The sequence below is a fragment of the Mastigoproctus giganteus genome, chromosome 6, assembly GCF_048544385.1.
Source record: "Mastigoproctus giganteus isolate SK-2022 chromosome 6, ASM4854438v1, whole genome shotgun sequence".
Taxonomy (NCBI): Eukaryota; Metazoa; Arthropoda; class Arachnida; order Uropygi; family Thelyphonidae; genus Mastigoproctus; species Mastigoproctus giganteus.
The window spans coordinates 112518470-112526867 of record NC_143580.1 but is presented as its reverse complement, the minus strand read 5'-3'; positions in this window follow the sequence as shown (position 1 = coordinate 112526867).

Genomic DNA, 8398 nt, shown 5'->3' with positions numbered 1-8398 from the left:
ATGTCAGAAGGATTTTGACGTATCTTGATGCTAAGAAAGATCCAGGTCCTGGTGGTATTTCTCCACTTTTTCTCAAAACCTGTGCTCCTCAACTTACTCCTGTTCTTTGCAGCCTGTTTTCACTTTCTTATTCCAAAGATGTTTTTCCTTCTGCTTGGAAATTTGCTCATATCCAGCCAGTTCTTAAAAAGGGTGACAAGTCCCTCTCATCCAATTATTGTCCCATTGCAATTACTTCTGCTCTTTCTAAAGTAATAGAGAAATCAAATTAACTGCCAACTCTTAAACTACCTAGAAACCGTCTGTCCTATCAACGATCGCCAGTATGAATTCCGTCAGTGTCGATCCACTAGCGATATTCTTGCTTATGTTACCCATATATGGACAAATTCAATGGAAAAGTTTGGTGAAACACAAGCAGTTGCTCTTGACATCTCAAAGGCTTTCGATCGTGTTTGGCATAAAGGTGTTCAAAACAAGCTTCCATCTTATGGTTTTGCAACTGTTTTTTGTAATTGGTTATGCAGTTTTCTCTCTGATCGCTCACTGAGTGTGATGGCAGATGGCTCTCTGTCTTCTAACTTCTCCAGTAATGCTGGTGTCCCCCAAGGTTCAGTTCTTTCCCCGACTCTTTTCCTCTTGTATATTAATGACCTTCCATTGACTGGAAAACTTATCCATAGTTTTGCCAATGATAGCACATTCAATTCCACTTTCCATTTTGAAAAACCTTGCTCTGCTCAATCAGCTTCAACTTCTCAAATATCTGCTACCAATTCCTTAATTGCCTATCTCCAGTGGGGCAAAGACAATTTAGTTGATTTCAATCCTTCTAAAACTCAGTCTTTTCTTATATCTCGCAAAAAGAATTCTTCTGCTGCTATGCCCATCTTTGGTGACACTCCGATTTCTAGGCAAGATGGTATATCTCTTTTGGGGATTACCCTGACTTTTAATCTCTCTTGGCACAAGCACATTACATATATTGCTTCCACTGCATCTCAAAATCTTGGTTTTTCTGTTTCGATCTCGGCGTTACTTTTCTTCCAAACAGCTGTTCACTCTGTACAAATTGCAATTCCGTCCTACCATGGAATATTGTTCGCACATCTGGGGCAGTGCTCCCAAAAACCTCTCTCAGGCTTCTAGATTCCATTCAGAGGAGGGCAGTTAGGTTAATTAATGACTCCTCTCTAACAGAGTATCTCCACTTTCTGTCTCATAGACGTACTGTTTCTGCTGCATGCCTTTTCTACAGATACTTCCATGGGCACTGTTCTTCTGAATTGGCTTCTGTAATTCCTGCTCTCTCTTTCAAAACAGTCTGAACACATGCTGTCACCAGCCAACATCCATTTTCTGTCCAACTTGAAACTCACAGAACCAAGTTTTCATCTTCCTCGTTTATTCATTCAACTGCCGTTTTCTGGAACAACCCTCCTTCATACGTATTTCCTGAAAATTACAGTCTACAGAAGTTCAAGTCTAATGTTAACAAATATCTTCTTTCGTCTTCTCAACCTCCAACTCAAGCATGATACTAAGTACTGTACTATAGATTGTATTACCTCTCGTGTTTGGGGTTTTCATATAAAAAAAAAAAAATTATCCCCTTCTCAGAAAGTTCTGTGTTGATAATGAAGGATAGCATGCAAGGCGTCTTTTACTTACAGAAGTCAGATGGCTTTTTAAATTAAGCTGTCTAACAAGATTTGTAAACCTTTTTAATAAGGTAATCAGTCTTTTAGAAAGCGAGAGAGCAAAGTAGATAAGAAAATACTAAAAAAAATACTATATGCTGCGCCGTATTTCCCATTAGGTACTGTAGGGACAGTGCCATCGGACTACAAAATTTAGGACCTACGAAGGAAGGGAAAAAATTAAAAAAAAAAAAAAAAAAACAGTTCATTTGTTTCGGTGTGACTAACGAAAAACGAGCCGAGAAAAGATGTGCACAATCGACTATAGGAGCTTCAATTCAATACGCATACGCTATCTAGCGACTCTTCTCGAAACTAGAAAAATCGAAATGATGGTCGCTCCGTCAATTGAGGTGGTTTATCATTTATTATAATTTAAACTAGAGGTACCTTAATTGACGTAATTCGCTGTCAAAGTGTTAAAATAGAAGAAACATTTTACCCCCCCCCCTTTATAGTACATTTCGGAATAAAAGTGCCAAGTGCCTACAAACACCAAAATCCAGCGCTGACTATATCGCTTGGATTTTTCAAAAATTTAAGGAGGTATCACTTCAACTTCAAGGAAAATTAATTACGGTGATAGACTACTTATCTGAAATCAATGAATTATTCACTGAGAATGATCTTAAAAATTATTCCGATCGTTTATATTCTTTAAAAGGTGAAATGAAAAATAGATTTCCAGATTTATTTCATTGTGAAGGGAAGCCATGGATGTTAAATCAAATTGGATGCGATGCCGGGTCTGCTGGTGAGGAAATACTGTACAAGAACTGATTGAATTGAATTGAAATGTAATGAAGGATGCAAATATAAATTCGAAAGAGGTGGAATGGGTTGTGGGGATCAAAAACAACAACTTCTTTATCCAAAAATGTGGTCTGAAATGGCTACTTCTTTTTTTGCCAACGTCCTATACGGTTCAAAATGGTTTTAGTTCAGAAAATTAAATATTAACAAAGGAAAGAAACAGAATTGATATATGTTCAAGAGGAGACATTAGAATTAAAACTATTAACATCATATTGAAAATGGAACTTTTAGCTAAGAAGTATCAGGCTCAGGGATCCCATTGAATAAAAACAATAAGTATAAAGTATTTTCTTGTTTAAAATTTCATGGGATGCGATTAGGAAAAAAAATTGTTTAAAAAAGCCCTTTAGGGGGCTATAATTAAAAAAAGGTTGAGAAACACAGGGATACACTGATCACTTTCATTAATCACCCTACCCACCTTCAAATCATCTGTGCACTTAGACTTTAAGCTGACATGCCTTCATCAATATCATTAACAAATTCAGAAAACAATAATAGGATCTGCAGTGAATCCTCAGAAAATCTATTAAGATAGTGCAAAAAGAGCAGTACCCGGTTATAATCACTTGTTCTCCTCTCCCACTCAACCAGCCCTTTATCCGTAGAAGTAAATTACCATAATGGTACATCTGGTCACCAGCCTTTTATGTGCAATGCTATCAAAACGTTCGCGAAATCTAAGTATATGATATCAAAATTATTTCTTGCAACCATTTCATTGGTCACTGCATCATAATATCCAGTAAGATTGGTCAGACAATTTTTTTCCCCTTAACAAATCATTAGCATTAGCATTAGCAGAGGCATATGATGCAAGAAAGCAAGCTTATTCAGCATCAGCCAAAAAAAAAAAACAAACCACTCCCATTTCACCCCTCCGTTCGTTCGAAATACCTGTCCAGTTGAGCTTTAAATTTGTTTAGGCTATCAACTTCAACAACAAGTGATGGAAGTCGGTTCCACCAACCAACCACCCGCTGGCCAAAGGCAAATTTCCGCACATCTATCCGACATCCGTCCTTCCTCAATTTGAATTTATGCCCTCTGAGGTGATTATTCTGAGAAAGATGAAGAATCCCATTGGCATTGAGCATGCTCAAACCATTCAAAGCCTTATACACCTCTATCAGATCACCTCGCCGGTGCCTAGTCTCCAAACTCTGTAATTTGCAAAACTTAAGCCTTTCTTCGTAAGAGCAACCCTTTGTTCCATTTACTAATCTTGTTGCCCTTCTCTGTACCCGTTCCAGCAGCTCTACATCCTTCTTGAAATGAGGCCTCCAGACCTGTATACAGTACTCAAGATGTGGCCTTACCATTGCCTTATACAAGGGAATAATCACCTCCTTATCCCTGCTAGAAAAATTCCTGTATATCATTGACAAGACACCATGAGCTACACTTGCAGCTCGTCTGCACTGCTCAGAGAACTTCATATCTGCCTGCACAATTACCCCCAGGTCCTTTTCATTCTCCACCACTGTCAGTGTAGTACCGCAGAGTTGATACGTTGCTCTGGGGTTACTGTTTCCCATATGCAGCACTTTACATTTGTCGATGTTAAACCTCATTTGCCACCTCTCAGCCCATCTGTTCAACCTTTCCAGATCCTGTTGCAGCAGCATAGCGTCAGTATTGTCCTTAACGACCCTGCCAACCTTTGTATCATCTGCAAACTTGGACATTAAACTTGATATTCCATCATCAATATCATTCATAAACACCGAAAACAACAACGGACCCAACACTGAACCTTGAGGAACTCCACTAATAACATTAGTCCACGATGAGCAGTGTCCATTGATTACCACTCTCTGTCTTCTGCCACTCAACCATCCCCTTATCCATAGCAGCAATTTGCCTCCAATGCCACACTGCTCCAATTTGTGCAGCAGTCTTCCATGTGCAACAGTATCAAAAGCCTTTCTAAGATCCAAATATATAATATCAAAGTTATTCCCTGCATCCAGTTCTTTTGTGACTACATCATAGTATCCAATCAAATTGGTCAGGCAAGACCTGCCCTTAACAAAACCATGCTGCGTCTGAGCTATAACTGAATTCTTGTCTAGATGATCCTGCAGTGCTTCTTTAACCAGTGCCTCCATTAATTTACCTGGAACAGAAGTTAAACTAACAGGTCTATAATTACTTGTGTCAGCCTTTGATCCTCCTTTGTGAATTGGGGTTACATTTGCACATCCCCAGTCTATGGGCACCTCCCCTGAGTCCAAAGAAGCTCTCATAATTATGGCTAGGGGTTTGCATACTTCCTTTGCTGCCTCCTTTAATATAACTGGATAGATACCATCCACCCCAGGTGCCTTTTTTATGTTTATCCTCAACAATCTCTCCTCCACTTTCCTCTCAGTTATTACAAAATCATCCAGCTCACTGCCAAAGTTTACTTTACCTACATCATTCTTCTTCCTGAATAACTCCTCATGCGTGAATGTAGATGCAAAATACTCGTTTAGATTGTTAGCCACCTGAGCAGGATCCTCAACTGTTGAACCATCAATATCCAGTGGACCAATCTGATTCATCCCTTTCCTTTTCGAGTTCAAGTATGTAAAGAACTCTTTTCTGTTTTTCTTTGCATCCTTTGCCAAGGATTTTTCATAGTCTGCCTTTGCCTGCCTAATCTCCTTTGTGACTTGGTTACAGACCAACTTATATCTATCATAGGCTTCCATGTCACCCATTAATTTGTATGTATAAATCATGCTGTGACATGAATGCAAGTTAGATGGTCCTGGATGAACCGTCTATAATTACTCGTGTTATTCTTTGGTCCCCTACGTTAATCAGGGACACATTCACACATCTCCATTCTCTGGAATCCTACCCTGAATCCAAGGATGCTTTAATAACTGTGAGTAAAGATTTGCTGCATTTCATTTGTTTTGCTGCTTCCTTTAATATAACTGGACACATCCCATCTATCCATCATGCTTTTAGCATTACTAGAGACATAATAAAAAGAGCAAGCTTATACAGCATCAGCACAAAAAAAAAAAAAAAAAAAAAAAAACCTTCCCATTTTATCCAACCATTCGATCCAAAAGTTTGTTCAGTACTTCCTTCAATTTCTATAAGCTATCAACAACGATCGATGGAAGTTTATTTCAGCGAACGACTACCCTCTGGATAAAGGCAAATTTGAACACATTTATTCTACAATAAATACATAAATTCTTGAATTTATTCCCTCTAAGGTGCGCAATCTGAACAGGACGAAGAATGCCATCAGCATTGAGCTTGGTTAAACCATTCAAGGCCTTATACACCTCAATCAAATCATCTCGCAGGTGCCTAATCTCCAGACGTTGCAATTTGCACAATTAAGTCGTTCTTTCGCTCCCCTCACCATTATCGATGCCCTTCTCTGTACTCGTTCCAGTAGCACTATATCCTTCCTAGAAGGTGGCTTCCAGGCATGTTAGCAGTACTCAAAGTATGGCCTGACCATTGCCTTCTCCAAGGGGAAAATCACTTCCTTATCCCTGCTAGAAAAATTCCTGTATACCATTCACAAAACCCCATGAGATGTCCTGGCAACCTATCTGCACTGCCCAGAAAACTTCATTTTAATTCTCCACTGCCATGACTGTAGAACCACACATTTGGTAGGTTATTCGGGAATTACTTAATATGCAGAAATTTGTATTTGTCAGTTTTCACCTCTCAACCCATTTGCCCAACATTTCTAGGTCCTGTTCTAGTAGCTTATTGTCATTACTGTTATTAACAACCCTGCCAACCTTCGTATCGTCTTCAAACTTATCAGGATATATCTTCATCAATATCATTGATAAACACAGAAAACAACAACGAAACCTGGGGGACTACACTAATAACATTAGATTAGTCTAGGAAGAGCAGTCGCTACTGATTATAACTCTGTCTTATCCCACTCAACCATCCTTTTATCCATTGTAGAAACTTGCCCTTAATGCCATACTGACCCAATTTGTATAACAGTCTTCCTTGTGGAACAGTGTCAAAAGATTTCCTGAAATCAAACTAAATGATATCATAATTTGTTGGATATCATATACTTGGCCAGACAAGACTTCCCAGACAAAACAATCAAATTGGTCAGACAAGACTTTTCCTTAGCAAACCCATGCTGTGTCTGAACCATAACTGCAGCTTATCTACGAAAAGATTCATCCAATATACCACAAAACTCGTGCTAGTGTGCGAGTGAGCAACTACAAGTTCTAGTAAATATCTGGAAAGTTACAATCCACCATTATAAGACATTCTGATTTACTGGCTCTCTCTGTTTCTCTGTATAGTTGTTTGTTGTACTTATCACAGTCAACAGGCATAGAACACAATCCTAACCCTCATTTTGCCTTTCCAGTGCTTACAACACACCAAACTGACCACACGTTGCACTGTCCATCCAAATCAACTGCGTTCGCTGTTGTAGATTTTATGTTTCTTAACTAACAGCATAACGCCTCCCTCCTTTCGCCCTATCCGGTCTGTCCTTTCTGTACACTATCTCTATGTGTACACTATTTACTCCCTAAATTCAAATTCTGCATTCGTTAGAACTGTGTGAAACCACATCTCAGATATCCCAATAATATCCGTCTTTGATGTCTTCACCATCACTTCTAATTCTTCACATTTATTTATTACGGAACATGTGATGACACAGCCCATGTCATCACATGTTCCATGATGAGTAATTCTGCAGTCAGATATGAAGTTTTCTGAACAATACAGACAAGCTGCAAGAGCACATCATGGGGTTTTGTCAATGGTATACAGGAATTTTGCTAGCAGGGAAAAGGAGGTGATTGTCTCTCTGTATTAGGCAATGGTCAGGTCATGCCTTGAGTACTGCGTACAGGTCTGGAGGCGTCATTTTAGGAAGGATGTAGATTTTCTTGAGCGTGTACAGAGAAGGGCAACAAGATTGTAGGGGGGAATGAAAGGATCCTCTTACCAAGAGAGGCTAAAGTTCTACAAATTGCAGCTGCTGGAGGCGAGGCACCTGCGAGATGATCTGATTGAGGTGTATAAAGCCTGAATGGGTTGAGCACGTTGAATTCTGATGGGATTCTTCAACTTGTTCAGATTAAGAACTCGAGTGGGCATAAATTCAAATTGAGGAAAGACAGCTATAGAATAGATGTGCGAAAATTTGCCTTTAGCCAGCGGGTGGTTAATTACTGGAACAAACTTCCACCTGTCGTTGTGGAAGTTGATAGGTTAAATAAATTTAAGGAGGAACTGGACAAACATTTAGAGGGAATGATTCTGTGAATTTTTTTTTTTTTTTTTTTGTCTGATGGTACATAAGCTCATACGCTTGCTTTCTTGCATCATATGCCACGATTACTACTACTATGACTCCAATCAGTTCTTGAAATCCCCAGAAACTTGCTTTCCCGCTCGCTGCATATTCCAATAGAAGCAGTGCAAGAATCACTGTCACCTCTGACTGCGGCTACTGTTAATATATTAGTCTTTGAATCCCCCCAATCTAGCAGTTTTCCGACGCACCTAACACTGCCTCGATAGCATCTCCACAGATTTTTGAGCCATTACTATTTAATTTTATCCCATCACTGTAGAAATGTCTCCCGTTAACAAGCACAGACCACGCTGGGAAAAATTCTACCCCATGAACCTTGCACAATTTCTCCAGTGCCAAATTTATTGACAAAGCTCTCATCATATACTTGCAGACACTTAAATTTAACTCTAACTCGCCACTTTTTTAACATTGATCCTACTTCGCATCTCACTTCTCTTCCATTTTCGTCTCAAGTATCGCAAGATCATTTTATTCCCTGTCAGGATTAGTAACACTTCTGACTTACATAACCCTAAAAAAAAAAAAAAAAAAAAAAAAT